Source organism: Aphelocoma coerulescens, chromosome 4 (assembly GCF_041296385.1).
Source record: "Aphelocoma coerulescens isolate FSJ_1873_10779 chromosome 4, UR_Acoe_1.0, whole genome shotgun sequence".
Classification (NCBI taxonomy): Eukaryota; Metazoa; Chordata; class Aves; order Passeriformes; family Corvidae; genus Aphelocoma; species Aphelocoma coerulescens.
In genome coordinates, this window is record NC_091017.1 from 75,265,626 (window position 1) to 75,283,952 (window position 18,327).

Genomic DNA, 18,327 nt, shown 5'->3' on the forward strand with positions numbered 1-18,327 from the left:
GTAGACATTTCATCCAACACAAAGTTTGGCCTTTTAGCAGCAGGTAAGCTCTTCAGGGGAAATATTTCAGAGGGGAAGCTTGAACACATGAGAAAGTACAGGAATACAGTGGAGCACAAATGAGGGAGGAACCTGAGAACACCACTAACCCCTCTGCTGCTGGCAGCATTTGTTTCACACATTTGTCTATGGGAAAGATGAAGGAAAAAAAAATATTGCTTGGTTGTTTTTCCAGCATAGAATCATAGAACCATTAAGGATGGAAAAGAACTCCAGGGTCATCAAATAGATGAGCTATATCCTGGTAGGATCTCTTTAGGGACCATTTTGGTAACTGACAGCCAAAGTAACTTTTAGCCATCTCTCAAGATTCCTAAAAAAAAAAACCAAGACTTTTTCTTTGTTCCCACTGATCAGGGATTTGCTCTGCCACCATAAGTCTAGACAGCTTTACTTTTCCTCTGCAAGTCCCAGCTGCCGTCGCCCCAGAAGGCCAATTTAACACTCAGGATGCAAACATCTTCTCAGCCCCGTTCTGCCCAGTTCCCAGTGGGACAAAAAGCTATAAAAGTGGCATTTCAGAATCGATGGAGAAAAATGTTCACATTTTTATTCTTTGATTTTCTTGATAATCTTTTACCTCCGAAGCACAATATCTCCAGGCAGCATCTGGAAACAGAGCTGCTGAGAACTAAGCTGAGGGAAGAACACAGTTTGACTTTTGGAAATCAATCCATAGCTCTTCATCCCGGGATACACCTCAGGCCAGCAACATAAGCAGGTAAGCAAGCTTGGAAACCGTATTCAGATCCCTTCAAACCCAAACTATTCCATGAATCTGGGATAAAGATTGAGGGAGAGAGAGTAATTGACATTAAATATTAGTACTTTTACTGAAATGTGGTCAGTATCTTTTTCTGAATGCTTCAAATAAGGCGTGTTTCACAGGTAGATTTCCAAACACAGAGGTCAACTTGTACAGAATTTAAAAAAAAAAAAAAAAAACAAACAAAAAAACAACAAAAAAACCCCACAAAAATAATTATGAAATAGTTCATGAAACACTCAGGAAATGTCTTCTTAAATTTTGATGGAACGTTACATAAATATTAAAGAAAGTATTCTAACTTTAAGTTTAATAAAATATATTATTAAGATCACAAAAATGGTCCCCATGAAATTATCTTCAAAGACATAATGAATTACTGTTATATTGCATAAAATATTAATAAAATTTTATTCCTCAGACATTATAATTTTCATGATGTTTCATAGAAACATTATCAAAATGTCAAACAAAGCATAGAGCAGTAATCACAGCCACAAAGAAAAAGATATGAAAGTCACTTTTTTGTATGTAAAACATGTCCTTTGAGAGTACACTTCCTAAACTCATGTATAAATGCTAAACCTGGATTTTCAAAGAGCTTTTGAAAACACTTCTCTTTAAAAGAAACTTCATTATCATGGAATAGAAAGAAAAGTTGTCCCATGGATTAACTACTGATTAATGAATGGGGGAAAAGGTAGGAAATAATTAAAACTTTTACAATGAGGGGAAGTTGCCAGCATAGGTAATATAGAAAAGATACAGAGAGTGAGCTGAGAAATGTTACTGATTATTCAAATTTAGCCAAAGGAGTAAAGAGAGACTTGGCTGCAACAGCAGCTGAAGGAGGTCATGGGTCTGAGTGACAGGAAAATAAAAAATGACATTAGATGTTGATAAATGAAGAACATTGTAGAAACATCTCTGAATCACTTGAGATAACTCTGAGAAAATATTAATAAGCAGTGGCAAGCCAAAAAGCAAAGTGATGCTGGATTATTGGGAATTAAATAGAAAATCAAAGAGGAAATACCTTAAAGCCACTGTGTAGCTTCTGAGAGTGGTCACATCTTGAGTACTACCCCTGCTTACATCCAAAACTGTGCAGTAAAACTGAAAAAGGTGTAAAAAGGAAAGAAGCAAATGGCCAAATGTAGGCAGGCACTCAGCAGTGTCTGTGTGAGAGATCAGAATGAGTTACAGAATTCAAAAGGAGCAATTGAAATTCTACAGGGAGGGATCTTACAAATACAGCATTTCCACCTTGGTCCATTAACTAACTGACATCCATCAAGTAGGGGTTAAACTCAGCTGAAAATAAGGACAAACTCCTTTGCAAATAGATACTTAAGAATTTCCCTGCTCCTCTGCATCAGTGACCCTCATCACTGAATCCCTTGATTATGCTCATTTTTGCAGTTGTAAAACTCCTATCATCAATGGAAATTTCTGCATCAATTCCATGGTCAAATTTGTTACTGTTTTATCTTTACCTGGAGAACAAAAGCCAAACAGGTTTTAAGTATGTAACACAAGTTATAGATCCAACATCTGGTCTTTATGGAACGAGTTTGCAGAGCTGTAACTTCTGCCCTCCACAGCATTCACACAACAGTATAAAAAAAAAGAAAGAAAAAAGGATCACCTTGCAAAAAATCTCTGCACACCACTGTTTAGGCTTCTCTGAACCTGGGGAAGGCAGAAGGAAGGGTAATTGCTCAGCTGATGCAAAACGAGGCTCAAGGCTACAATTATTTAAATAGCGATGCCTGCTGGCCATGCCTTCAGTTACCGAGCAGAGCTGCTTCCCTCCCCTACAGCAAATAAACTTGAAAAGGACTGATACATTGTGTACCAAAATGTGTCTTTTCATTCCAAATCCAGTAGCAGGTACGTATCTGATGAAAGAATGTGTTTGTTTGGAAATACTGCAAAGGCAGTAGAACATCTACTCATGAGAAACAAATCTGGAAATTATGTTTCAGCCTTCCAGATTATTGTCCGATGAACTGGCTCAGTTTTGGTAGATTTTTTCTGTGTGGTGAGTTTAACCATCCTTTAATCATCTTTGAGGAACTTCCATGGGCTCACTCCAGTACGTCCACGTCTCTCGTGCACTGGGAAGCCCAGCATGGGCACAGAAATCCAGGTGCACCTCACCAGTGCTGAGTAGAGGGGAAGAATCCCCTCCCATCACCTGCTGGGAAAGCTCTGTCTAAAGTGAATGTATCAATTTTTAAAAGGGTTTTGTGTTATTTATCAGGATTCTTTTGAATATGGAATTTATAAATGGTTCTGGTTTGTTATCTAAATGCACATCAACAGCAAAAAACACTGTTTTCTTCAAAAGAAATCTTTTTGTCAAATGTCTGTGCTGCCAAGAATCAGCACCTAGGTCTGAAAATTTATTCTAAAGTGCTTTCTTAATTTGTTACTTCTCCTTTCTCTATTCTCTTCCCAGTGAGTCTAACATATTTTTGAAAAGTGTATCTTTTCAGAAATTCAAAAGCACAATTTTCCTTCTTCGGAAGGAAAGGAAGGAAGATAAATAGCACAGCAGTATACATGACAATGGGAACAGTATGAAATGAAACAGTAGAGTAAGAGTCAACATGGTAACATTTGATTTACAAACCTGAATCCAAATGATTTACAAAAACAAAAGGCTGGATGTTTCATACTCTTCATATGCTGTCATCTGTGCTTATTTTGTGTTCTGGTATCACCTCGGGGTTCTCATTATAAAATATGTAAATTCTTAATGTACGCAAAATAACTTGGATGAATAAGTCCATAAATTCTCTTTGCTTTTATAATTACAATCAGTGATTCAATGGCTATTGAGAGACAAAGCTCAGGTAATTCTATATCTTCATAAAATTTAAAGATAAAGGAGGTAAATGTGCCATCATGATCATCTAGACTGACCTGCATTGACTGAATCATTTCTCCCAGTGAGAGAATCCTATAATGATTCCAAAGACTCGAGATTAAGTGAGAAAAGATTATATCAAAGTCCTGGATTCTATCTGAATCTGTCAAAAAGGCATCTAGTATAAACCACACATTTATGGGCTCCTTCTTACAATCAGGGAGATTCATTCATTTGGAAACAGCTGTCTAGGCTACATGGGAAAGAATCATCCCAGAAGTATACATTTTTCTAGATAACTAAATTTCTAAAGTCTAAAGTTAGGTGAAGTGCATCCCTAAAAAAATGGATTTTTAAAAACAGATTTTTAAAATTAATTTTAGGTCTTGCCCTCTGTATTCATGGCAAGGTAATTGATTATCCTCCTCCACTGACTGAAACAGGATAATGAATTCCCAAGTGTATTGGCTCCTAAAATAAGCTGGATAGAAAGAGTCTCCAGGATAATACGCTGTTTAAAACCATCCCGTGATCATTTGCTGACTCCACACTGGTGCACCCCAAAACTCATCACATCATCAGGCAGCAGACAATACCATGTCCATGTGAGGGGAAATGTTCAATGTATGAAGTTAAAAATTCAGGGAGCAGGCAGCTCTTTAACAAATGCATGCAGCCAGCTGAGCAATAAAAGCTGCAAGTAAAGAAGAATCCACAGAACAGTTTAGGTTTCCTTCAATAAGTAGGAGAATGGAAGAGTGGAATGACAGGAAAGGGACTCCAGCACTTGGCATCACTCTGGCACAGCCTGATCAGGAGAAAGCTACCATATGACAAAGAAATATTTTGAATTACTGTAAAATATATATATTTGTATATAATTTGACCAAATTCCATGGTTCTTTTGCTAAATACGTGTTCTACTTAAGTGAGTCTTCAAGCTGAATAAATAATATAAGATTTCCTTAATTTTAAGAGTTGTAGGGTAGTACAGAAAGACTTACAGGGTAATGTGCAGAGATGCCTTAAAATTAACCCTAGGCTCTATCTGGAGGCGTTTCTTCCATTTCTACTTCAGCCTGTAGTCCATGGGATTTTTTCTATTATTTTCTTTTCTTAATGCATGAAACTTAGAGATGAAAATATTAAGGAAGCCTGAAGTGAAAAGTGGGTCTGTGTATAATCAGTTCCACTGAACACCTGTGAACTGTTGAGTTTAACTGGGTTACAACTGGTGCTGTGCTTGAAGAGAGGGAGAAATGTGTGTGAGGATTGTTCATTGATTTATTTGCCATGTATTTACAGTGCAGTGAGACTGTTTTTAGCCATGCCCTCTGTTCCCACCTCCCACTTGTAGAGCAGCAGATTAAACCAGCCTGGGCATCAGAATAAAGCATTTGGAGCAACCTGGGATAGTGGAAGGTGTCCCTGCCCAGGCCAGGGGGTTGGAACAAGATGGTCTTTGAGGTCCCTTCCAACCCAAACCATTCTGTGATTCTGCTCCTTCCTAGGGCTGGACAAAATTTGTGTGGTTCAGGTCATAAAATTCCTGGGCTTCTCAGTACAAGAAAGAATTTACTCAATTTTTCAAGCATTTTTATATATAATCTTAGCACTAGAAGAACTGTGTGCAAACATCAGTGCTACGCAAAACGTGAGCTTTAATAATCATCACAAGCCTTGCTGATCTGAATGGAACACTAAGAAAATGCCTGCCTGAAGCTTTTACTTCATGATCTATATCCAAACCTCCAGGCAATCGACAAAGTCAGTAAGAAAGGACCATCCTGAGAGAATGATGAGAGGATACACCTTTTGTGACCACACATCACAGCTTTCAAAAGCCAAACCTATCCTGTTCCTCGGACAAAAATCTGAGTAGCAATATGATGAAATAAGAGCTATTGGATTGCAGCAGAGATGTGCAATTTGTCTCACCATTTAACTCCTTGTGTTCATAACCATGAGAGGTTCCATAAGGAGCTGATTGCCAATTATCCCGTGACACAGAGAGAAGGATTTTCTGAAATAGGCAGACCCTGTGAGACGTTTAGGGAGCAAACTGACATGCAGTTTGCTGTAGCTTGAGTTTCTGAAATCATCTGAGGTCTGAGCCCTTGTATGCAGAACATGCTACAGCACAGTGTCTTTCAAGTACAGGAACATTGTCAAAATCTGTCAGTTTTAAAGTGAAAAATAAAATGATCCTCTAGCAACTAGATGAAGAACTAACATAGATGGAATTTCAATACATGTGGGAGATAATACTTATTCCTACTTTTGTTCAGAAATAAATTAAATCCTCACTTTGTCTTTGATTGTTCTTTCTGATTTGCTGCACTCTTTCCACTTTCTCTAAAATTTTAACTGCCATTCAATTCAGATTCCACCATGTACTGAGATGAAATAGACACAGAACATGTTCTGATTATATTCTTAAGTTCAATCATCATGAGTTAAAATTATCCATTTGCAGACTTACATCCCATCTTAATCAGGAACTTGATCTTGACAGATCTTGAACAAGCCAGTCTAGAGGTAATTGGCTGTGTCTTAAACCATGTATGTTCCTGAAAAGTCACTTATCCAAATGGAAATCTGACACTCAGGGTCATTAGAACACATCCTTTTTGAGGGATGAAGGAAAAGCAAGGAGAGAAAAAATAGTAAGGAGGTATTTTTAAATCTTAAAATTGCAAATATTGAGTTTGAAACATTTTCATTGAGTGCAGTGCACTCTGTGCCTTTGTAGATGATGACTTCTTAGCTGAGCTCTGTCCTTTCTCCATATGGCAAGGCATTCCATAGACAAACAAAAATCGTGTGTATACTATTGAATAGAATGGCAAAATTTCCATTTACTTTGTCAGGAAGAGGAAAAAAGGTAGTTTGCATTTGGAGATGCATATTGATAGTAGAGAAAGCTTAAAGAAATTAAACTACACTTCAGTGAACTAATTTAATCAGGTGAACATGATCCTTTTCAGAGCATCTCATGTCTTTTTCATAAAGAGCACCAATTTCATTTACATGCCCAGCTCTGACTTTAAGTGAACTCGTGATGGAAGCATCTTGGCGTGCTCTTCTCTTCTCCCAAGATGCAGGACATTCATGACATTTCTTCACACTCAAAGGAATTGTATTGAACTTTATCCCAATGGGAAGGGATTTAGGTATTACTGAAGTAATTAGTGCATAGGAGGGACTATTTGAAGAAAAAACCCACATCATTTACAAAGAAAATAACAGATAGTGACTAATTTCCAAGCTCTGTTCTGCCTACTAAAAGTTGGATTGGGCAGCCTGACAGATGATTTTATAATGATACACATGGGATGTTTTTGATGATGGTTTTATTTCTGACATACTCAGGATCTGGTCGGTCTCGTTTGGTTTCAACCTTTGTACTGGGCAATCCCCAAGTCAGATAACCAGACCCACCACAACAACATTTTATCAGCTGCAGATGACTAACAGTTAAAAAATATAAAAATTACTCTTAACAGCTGTGCTGACTCTCTCTCTGATCTCCCAATTCTATCCTCTCATCCTGTATTTTGAATAAAAGGTCTTTAGAGACACAGTTAATTGAGTATGAAAGGAAAGGATTGTATTTAATAACCCAGGGAATCTTTCTCAATCCCACATTTCTTCTTTGGTGGTGCACAGGGCAGTGTTCAGCTTTATTTTATGGACCTTCTGAGAAATAGCAAATTTCAGTATTAACATGGCCATAAGGAAATTTTCCCTCTGCCCAGTCATCTACAGCATGAAAAAGCCAGATGCCAGGGAGTGGGGGAATATGCAGGGTAACTAATGTAAAAATTCTAGTTTAGTGGGATTATAATGATCTCCTAAATTATCTGTGCCAATGGTTTCCTTAAGGCCTTGACCAAAATCCCATTGTGGTCAATTTTAGTGGCCTTGACTTCAAATATATAAGCCCTTGACTTTAAAATAATAAGAGCTTCCACTGAAAGGAATGGAGCTCCAGTCAGTCTAACGCAGAGTTTGCCTCACTCTTCAGCAGAAGCCATTAGAAAGATTTCAGAGAAAGTCTTGCATTGAAAATACCATGAAACCCTTAAAGGGAACAAAAAACCCACCAAAAAAAAAAAAACATACAACTGAAAATCCACAGAGGACAAACACACGGGAAGAGTGTATTTAAAACCACAGACCTAAAGGATTTTCTGTATGGGATGCAACTAAGTTATTTAGATTAGAAAAGACGCTGATAATATTCCTATAAAGCTATTTTGACATTAAAATATGGCACCACAAATGTTGCTTATCAGGAAGGATTTATAAGTAATGATATGAGGAGGTGTCTGCTGCACATTTTATTTCCTGTCTAAAATGCTTTTGAAGATATGTTTTTTAAATATAATTGGTTGTGGGGGAGTGAAGAAAAACAATTACTGTGGATGTAAAACATTTATATTTGTTCACTTTGTCCCCCTAATTTTAAGTTACAGAATCACATAGGATCACAGAATGGGTCAGGATGGAAGGGACCACAGAGGGTCATCTGGTCCAACCTCCTTGTCCAAGTAGGGTCGTCCTAAATCAGAATGTTATCCTTGTATAAGTCAGTCTTTCACAGCTGGAGGTCTCACACTGCAGAAACATGGAGCTTAAAATGATCCCATGACCAAATTAACAATTTTGAGCCTTATCCATTTTTTTGTGCTCTTGTTTCACCAAAATAAGAGATGACCTCCACACAGGAATGATTACACATCCAGAATTTCTTCAGGGCATGGTTCATTTAACTAGGAAACAAATATACAAACAAAAGCAACCCACAAAAGAAAACTTAATTTTGGACTAGGACAGGGACCTAAAAGTTTTCCACCAAGTGCCCAACTTCTCGCCTGCACAACGTCAGCAGTCCCAGACAGAGAGGCCCCTCTTTCTGTGTCTCTTACAACTATGTTCTCTTAAATATGCAGATCTAAATAACAAATATTAAAGAAATTTATCTAAAAGTTGTGCGGGGATGGCCCATTGTCATGGTTCAACATAGGTAAAGAAGGCTCCATCAGCCATGGAAGTGATTCTCTTGCAAAGAGGTGCTTACATCTTCCTCTATGACCTGACAGAACCTATCAACTGGCTAGTTTGACTACTGGCAACTTTTTAAGCCACTTAAGAAGCTTGACACACCTCTGTGATCCACACTTAAGAATGGACAAACCCTGGGAAAGCTCTCTTGCTTCCGGCCTTTGGACAGGTAACTGGGGGGCCTGCACAGCCCAGCGGGGCTGGACCGGGCCCTGCTTGGCCTGGGCTGGCCAGGAGACAGCCATCCTGGAGCCATGTGGCCCTGTTCCAGCCACAGCCCCTCAGTGCAGGCCAGCCCCCGCTGCCCTGCTCCGTGCAGGCGGCGCGGCCCCGCTCCTCCCCCGCCTCCAGTGCGGCTGAGGATTCACCTGAGGCTGTCCTGATTCACCTGAGGCTGTCCCGATTCATCTGAGGCTGTCCCGATTCACCTGAGGCTGTCCTGATTCACCTGAGGCTGTCCCAATTCATCTGAGGCTGTCCCGATTCACCTGAGGCTGTCCCGATTCACCTGAGGCTGTCCCCATGCCCGGCAAAGATCATGTGGCCAACAGCGATAAGCGAATTCCAGCTGCGGGGCTGGGTGAGAGGAACCCTTTTAGTGCTGTAAGTTTCCTCTAGCAGACATTGATCCTCTCCTGAGTCAGAGGAAGAGGGAAGGTGGAGGCAAGTGAAGAAAACACCATAGAGACACCAAAGTCAGTAAATAAGGAAGAGCTGAAACCCTGAGGGAGGAGAAAGAGGAGATGCTTCAAGCCTAGAGGCTGAAATTCTGTTGTAAAGCTATGGTGGTGATGGACTATGATAGATCAGAGTACCCGTTGTAATTTCATGAAAGCATGGGAGGGTGGAGCATTCAAATTGCAATTGTGAGCAGAAGTATCTGTGCTGAAACAAGCAAATGACTGTAACTGTGAGCAGAAGTACTTGTGCTGAGATAAGCAGATGTTGAAGTAGCTGTAATTTGATGAGAAGCTTGAACAGAGAGAGATGAAAATTATGAGGACCCTTGCTCCCAAGGAAGGAGAAGACCTCTATACAGTAGATGAAGGCGCTCCCAGAGATGGGTGAAGAGAACCTTTGCTTCTGAACAGCTCATCCTTAAAATGGTACCCCAGTAGCTCAAGACTGGACACTCGAAAACAATTGTGGGGAAAGCTGTAAGACGAGGGAAGGGACTTTCACATGCAAGCAGAGAACCAACCCAGGCAGCTGTCTCCTGACATTGAAGCCATGAGAGAACTGTTGCTTGTGGAGATGTCTCCATAGCATGAGCAAGAGAGACTCCTCTCCCCAAGTGAACTTGAAAAGATTATTATAGAGGTGGTAAACCAACAGAAAATCTCAAGGGTTGTCTTTTTACGTTGTCAGTGGAAGAAGGGAGAAAGGTGGGGGGAGGAAAGTGTTCTGAAGGCTTAGTCTGACTTTTTTTTCCCTTTCTTTTAGGTCTGTTAATAAACTTCTTTATATTCTTTTAAGTTTTGTGCCTGCTTTGCTCTTCTCCTAATTCTTATGTCACAGAAGGAAAATAAGTAAGTAATGGATATTTTGAACCAAACCACTACACTTAATTGGAGTTTCTGCCTGGCTTATGGACTAAACCCACTACACCTGTATAGAGGAAAGTAACTTTATCAGAGTTCCTAACATGATAAGGGCTCTCCTGCATATGCCCTCAGTGCAGAAGCTTCAACATCAGGCACAATGTTCTTGGATAAAAAGACACAGCAGTCAAAATTTATACTGCCCAGGTTTTCTTCCTGCAGTGTTTTTGATCTTAGCAGATCGTGTTCTCTCATGACTGGAAAGAGAATATTTTACCTGAAGGTCATTCCTACGTACATGATCCTACATGACACTGAACTAATGAAAAACAAAAATTTGCCTCAGCTCTACCACCTAGAAAGGATTCACTGAGAGAAAAATCATGTGAATTCAATTTTGATGTCTTATCCCCAGCAAGTTCACAAGTGTCATCCCTCAGACAAATTGTGCCCTGCTTCCCTCAGAGCAATATATCCCAGCAGAAAGTCCCAGTGTGTTTCTGTCCATTTCTCCCTCAGTTTCACCTTCCTGGGGCCAGTTCCCCACATTCCATGTCTGAGCCATTCCCCGCTAAAACCTCCACGTGAACACTACTGCGCAGCAGTGTGGAGGGAGAAATGCAGGTATCTCAGATTCTCTTACAGCTCTTCTGGCATCTCACCAGCCAGCCCCATGCAGATTTCTTGTCCACAGAGACATTTAAATTAAGATTTAGGCATCTGTGCCCCTCTCTGAACTTCCTCCTTCAGCAGTTGCTCATGGCCAGTGTGTCCTGATCATGAAAAACGAACCACTGGCAAAGGACAGCTCAGGACAACCTTGACTGAGATTTACAAGGTTCTCTAAAAAGCAGCTGGGGAGTTATCTACTGTGAAAGCACTGAAATATGTGTCCAAGAAAAATCTGATGACAAAAATGCTAAGTTCAACCTTTAATCACTGCATTCAGTAATTTGTGAGTCATCTACACATAACATTGCTGGAAACATGGATTCCATTTGAATTGCCTTCGGTGTTAGCTGGATTTCTGCACTAATAACACTTGGTATAATTTGTTCTGTCACCACCTCTAGTGTACTAATTTAATTTTGGTCCCATCCAAGCATCCATCTGCTCACAAACATCAGCTACAACAGCCTGAAGGCTCTTCTGTAATGTGCCAGGCTCAGGTGTGTACATGAGTGTCTTACGGCAGATGCAAAATAACTGATGGAGAACATTTTTCTGTGCTGGGTGAGATGGTCTCCATTCCACTCTCTGAATGAATAAAACCTTGCACATGGAAAGAAGTGTGATTCAGTGACATATAAAATCACATATAAGGTTCTGTTGATCCAAAGGACAAACTGTTGCATGATGCCAAAAAATCTTAGCAAGAACAGTGTGCAAAACCTGCTGATTTGCACAGAAAAGCTTATGCTGAACTACAGTGTAAAAATACAAATCAGCTTCTTGTTTTGAAAGTAGAATTAAAGTGTACAAGAAGAAGTGCTCTAAGGTCTCTCTACTTCTACAAGAGAGTCTCCCATGGATAAATTCTAGAGTTTGCACTGATTATTCTGTTAGACACTGCACAACAAAAACAGAAAAGGAAAACACAGCAAGAAAGGTCCCTGATATTAATAGAAAAAGTGAGGGACATGCTCTGAAATTTAATTTACATTCTGCAGCAGACAAGATAAAAGTAAAGCTATGAAACAAAACTGAGGGATGGAAATTCAGAGATTGAAAATTACCCTGAAAAAACCTGCTCTTTTCACTTGGTAGTAAATCCCTACCAAGCAGGAGCTTTAACTTTCTGCTAGACACATCAGAAAATATCTAAATTCACAGCTATAAGCAGACTACCATATCAGTATGCACACAATATTTGGTTTTATGTGTTTCTTATGTAAATGTGTTTCCGACTTTATAAACAAAACTGTAATCTTTCCCGTTTTTTCAATAAAACCCTTTTACTTTGTGCTTTAAGTTTGCACAATGTTTAAAGTGGAGTCAAGTGCATTTCATACTCACAGCACAGCACTTCTGCAAAAACAAAGGTTTCAAACAAGTCAGCATAGAAACTATCACTCCCCATCTTGCTTCATGTCTTAAGAACAGAGGTATTTTCTCATTAAAGTGAAAGAATCAGTCTGCCCATGGCTGTCAGCAAGCGAGAAAAGGAAGTCAGAGGTACTGCCAGGTGTGTTCTATGTCTTTATGGCCAGGGGCAAACCCATAATGTCTCAGTGAAGATACTCAGGGGAAAATGTAACAGGAATGCAAAGGACTCATCCTAAGCACAAAAAGTGCCACCAATTTTTGATTATTAAGTGAATTGACACTTTTTGATACATGCAGACAGAGGTTTCACACACATTTAGGAGCTTAGACTTCTGAATTTTGAGTTCCAAGTGCCCTTAACCTGCTGCAGAGCTGTGCACATTTCACAATCAACTTCTGAAATGATAACCCAGGTTTATGACTCTGTTTGATGGGTTTAAATTAGTGTTACCCAGGTTTTATCTGTCAGCTTCCACTGATGTGAGTTCAGTGCTGTGAATTCCAGCATTAGCATTTTCTGTCCAAATCCCCCTGCAAGAAGCACTGAGTGTCTGTTTAACATGTATCATTTCTCCCTCTTCAGCAAAGCTGAACACACGCTCTTCCCTTGACACCACTAAAATATCTAAATGCGGGACAGATTAGGCTCTGTTAGTTTTGTATTTTCTGAATAGAAGGTGAGTTCTTTTTCTGGGTTTGTTTGTTTATATAAAGGAGCACTCTGTGCTCAAAGGAATGGACTGTGAAATCCCAGGAAGATATAAGAGGATTTGTGCCTCAGCTTTAAAAGTTGACCCCATTGTCTCCATTGAATTACAGAAAGTTTCCAGACTTAGCATGTGGAAATAAGTGAAATTGCAAACAAAAAAAACCAAAAGTGTGTAATAAGCTATTCAGCTTCAAGGTTGTCTTCATGACCAACAGCACTCTTGAATTGTTCAGGTCTTTTGATAGATGACATCATATGATAGATGACTTGATCTCACCCATATGCCAAAATGCGTTTAATGTGATTAATATTTCTGTTCTATCAGAGGGATGGTGAGCCATTGAGGAGATGACATTCAATAGGAACCACCAGGAATTCTCAGCCTTACACAGTATTTTGTGTAGGGACACAGTCTTGTTAGGAGAAACATGTTCATCACTGATTTCAGCAGTGATCTCTCTTCTCAAATCTCTCAATCCCTGAAGCTCAGGGCAGGGACTAGGGGGATGAAGTTACAGAACAGAATATTCCAGTTGGAGGGGACCTGTCCTGATCATCTGGTCCAATGGCCTGACCAGATCAGGGCTGACCAAAAGTTAATGTTCTGAAGGGCATTGTCCAAATGCTTCTTAAGCACTGATGGGCTTGGGAGCACTGATCCCAAAGTTGGTGGAGGGATCAAGCTTGGTGCCTGTTGGACCAGGGTCACAGCCTGGCCTCTTGACTAATGAGGATTTCAATAATTTACTCCTAATTTACACCAGAGCAAATGATATATGAATCTGCATTTCCAAAAGGTTATTGAATATTAGAGACCTTTCAAGTCTGACATAAATCTGCATTTTCAACTCCTGAAACTTTCAATTCTTGCCATTGCTATTAAAATAGCATTTGATTCCTGAATTCAGTCAGAGAAGATATAATTTTGGTCAATCTCAGAATGCAAGGCTTTGCTAGGAAACATAACTATGCTTCCTACTGATGACTTAAATAATGGGCAGTATATCTTTCCAGTTATACTTTTCCTAACATCAAATTGCTGAGTGCATCTGAAATGAGTATTACACATTACCCCTTGGCTGAAGGTGAGGACACACAGTCAGTGTCTGAACAGTGCTTGTAGTCATACAAATGACCAATGGTCTTGGGAGCAAAACTTAAAAAGCTTGTAAATGTCTAATTCAAAAAATGCCAAACCTTCTGAAAACTTAAATTTCTTGATTAATTTTTCATTATATTATTCATTAAAAAATGTCAGTGTCCAGCTAACACTGGTTCCTTTTGAGAACAGTATTCTTTTCTCATTACCTGGTGCTCACTGCTGCCATATTTTCAGACTCCTGCTGGAATGTCTTTGAGAGCAGAATTAAAGCATTTGCACACCACAGATTCAGAACATGCTGAATTATTTGAGGCAAACAGAACTGCTAAGAGCCAGGTCCCATTCCATGCCATTCAGACCTGAATGCTGCATTAACTGCAGGAAGTACAGTGACAGAATACTGCAGGCTGCAAGAAGAAATCATGGCAGAAAATAGTACATGGGACTTAAAAAATTTATTTCTGAAAGTTGTCAGGAATGCACTTAAGGAAGCAATTTTTCTGAGGATTTAAGAAAAAATAGGATTTCTGAGGGTCCAGAGGAAAGAATAAGTAATTTTTCCCCTTCTCATATCATTGATTGTCTGATGTTCTGCCACTCAGAAAAACATGTATGATTTTTTTCTTCCTGTATTTAAGTTATTAATGTTGTAAAATATCCTTGTTAAGATTTCCTTTTGTTTCCTTCATTGTTTTCATCCACAACAGGGAAACTCAGCGTAATCACATATACAAGGACATGAAACATCTGGGCAAACAAAACATATCCCCTTTCTTTGCAGCTGGCCTCTTACATATCCTGTTCCTTATTATATATGACCTTGTTTTTTTCAATCTACTCCTCACAAATAGAGTTCATTTCACTTTAAATATGGTAATTTACCCTAGGAGCAGGAAATTAAAATATTAATTTTTTCTGTAGGGCTCGACAATTATTGTTATTATTTTACTAATTCTCAGCAGTCCAGTGATAAGTCTGAGAAACGGCATCTGGTATGAGAAGAATTCTGTTTTAATACATTTTAATACATTATTCATGTGTGTACCCCTTTAAAATTACCTGGCACAGAGCCAGGAAGACAAGGGTGACTAAAGAGTCATGCTTTAAGATGATATGTCATTGTAGCCCTTTGCTAGCTTTGTAATGAATGTTTTAATTAAAGAGCAGCACCACGCAAGCTTAAAGCTGGATCAGATTGAGCTGCAATTCCTAATTTTCACAATTCAGGATCTTTGGTTCTGAGACAATTGGAACATCCTCAGCCAGTTCTCTCTTGCTATTCAGTATTCTGCAAATACATTATAAATAGAACTTAAATTTTTAAGGTACAGTGTTATATAAAAGGCAAGAGGACTGTTCAGTTCAGATTAGACAGCTAACAGTGTCCTTTATGCCAGGTTTGTTAAAATAAACTATGAAATAGCAAAGTAGAACATGACCTCAAAAAGACCTGTCTTCAGTGACATCTTGTAGTCATTTGTCTGCTAAAATGCAGGCAGATATTTGTTGTAGAAAGGACAATGCTGGCTCCAGAAGGCAAATTTGTTCTGAGGCTTTACCTGTAGGAGTTTCAGATCCGTGTCTGTCTCCTTTTATGTGCTTCAAAATTGCGTGGAAAAATAGGATAGCTGAAACACCCTTGATTTATCTCAAGAAATTAACCATAATAATAATTGAGGTAAGGATGTTTTCAGATACTTGCACGCAATTTGATAAAACTTTATTATTTTCCACCAACATTTCATAATATCAAGAATTTTGGGGAGAAACCTGGAGCAGAAACCCAATATTTCAAGTCAAAACTTAGCTGATTATCTGATCCAGACCAACATAAAAGTGTTTTTACTGAAAGTTATGAGAAGAGAATTGGATTCTTAGAAGACACATTTTTTTACCAACTAAATGCAGGGATGTAATGCAATGTATTACATCCAGCCAGCTCAAATCTGCATGCTTTAAAGAAGGAAAAACAAGTTTGAATTTATGTCCTACATTCAGTAGACCACCTTGAAGTCCCTGGAGCCTGTCAGTTTAACCCTTCAGAAATTTTATCTTTCTCTTGCATTTCTAAATAAGAAGCAACAAGGCTTGTTAGTAATGTAGGTTAAAGGGATGTTCAAAGGGATGCAAGAGGAAAAGAGATGCTTTATCTCTTTTAATGTGTCAAAAAAATCTGAGAAATCCTCTTCCCTGCCCTGTCACTTTATGTTTTTCTACCATGTTACCTCAGAGAGCTCAGGGAAAGTGGTCAATTAGTGAAAAAAATCACTCCAGAAAGGTAAAGTGTGAGCAGAAGGGAAGGGAAGACTTTCCTAGTTTACAATACAGCTATAGGGTGTGGGAGTTTCTACCCTGTGGCTAAGTTAGAATGAGAAAAATAATAACATTGAGAGCACAAGATGAAATTTAATACAGGGTGGGTAAAAGGAGGCTCAGGGGGGACCTTGTGGCTCTGCACAAGTCCCTGACAGGAGGGGGCAGCCGGGGGGGTCGGGCTCTGCTGCCAGGGAACAGGGACAGGAGGAGAGGGAACGGCCTCAGGCTGGGCCAGGGGAGGTTTAGTTTGGATATCAGGGAAAAATTCTTCACTGAAATGGTCATCAAGCTCTGGGACAGGCTGCCTGTGGAAGTTGTGGAATTGCCATCCCTGGAGGGATTTAAAAGCCATGCAGATGTGGCACTTGGGGACATGGTTTAATGATGACCCCAGCAGTGCTGGGGGAACAGTTGGACTTGATGATCTTGGAGGGCTCTTCCAACCTAAATGATTCCGTTATTCTATAATATAACCTTAGATTTTTTTCTCCTACCATATTGTGTGAATTTTGAATGACTATGTGAGCAAGGTTTAGAGACATGACCTGTGTTCTTCCTACATTGCAATTTATGGAATTAGTAGGCAAATTCTTCTTACCCAGCTCTTAAATTATGCATTTGTTACTAAATTCTAATAGATGTTTATCTCAGGAGTAGCTGTATTTTATATTATCATTAAAATCTCATTGAAAAATATCTCAGGAGACTTTGGGACAGAACAGGAGATATAAATGGAATATCTTATTAATATTCCATTAAGTTAATAATGTCTGTCTAAGTGAATCACAGTTGTATTTCCTGCCAGCTTTTAAATACAGATTATTTAATTTTGGTGTTTAAATTCCCATTGTGTACAGCTGTGCTAGTTTCTATGAGCTATTTTTTTTACTGTTTATCTTGTGTTCTTTTAAATGTGTTATAGATACATTATTGAGCTGGAGGCAGAAGTATAATAAACAGAAGAGTCTAAGGCAAAATAATGAATTTGACATTGTGTCCAAAGCATAAGCACACGTCTCAGTGAACACCAGACTCTATCTGATTACACATTCACGCACTGCTGGGTGGTAGTTTATTTGCTTTGACAGAGGGTCCAGAGGAGTGTTCAGTGAGCCTTAATTGCCTTAATTTATACAGAACGGAGGGTTTTTCTGGGATTACATTTCTCATCAGGTTCCAGCCAGATCTATCCACACTGGTCACTTCACATTTGTACAGAATTTGTGCTGCTTCATCGGAGACTCCACCACGTTTGAAGAGGCAAAGAATTTTAAAGGCTAATAAGAGGGGATCAAATTGTTTCCTCCTGTAAACAGAATAGAAATAAACATAGTTGTGGTGGAAACTTGGAGAAGGTTGAGCTATTAATGTTACCTGGTTTTCTTGTGATTTTAAAATTATTGTAAGTATTGTTGTTAATATTAAATACAGACACTTTCACTCTAAGTTTTAGTGGGAACTATTCCTGCTTTTACAAGAAAAAAATCAAATCAACCAGGGATTTCTTGTGGACCTATGGGCTACATGTCTTTGGTTTGGATACCCATGGAGGTCTGTAGGTATTTTTAATGTTAAAATTGGAAGAACAGTAGCCCTGGTACATTCATTTTGGGTCAACTGTGCCAGTCCTCTTGCTATGATCTCATTGTTCCCCAGAAATTTTCCTGATACCAATCTGATTGTAGGAAAGTAATATCAAAATTAAAGCTGGATAGATTAACAAATCAAAATCTAGAAAAAGAACAGAAATTATGACAGAAGTCCTTTGCATGAGGGGACACTGAAAGTAGTGCTGTATCTATTGCATAAACAACACAGTAAAAGAAATGTAAAGTGAAAAGCCAG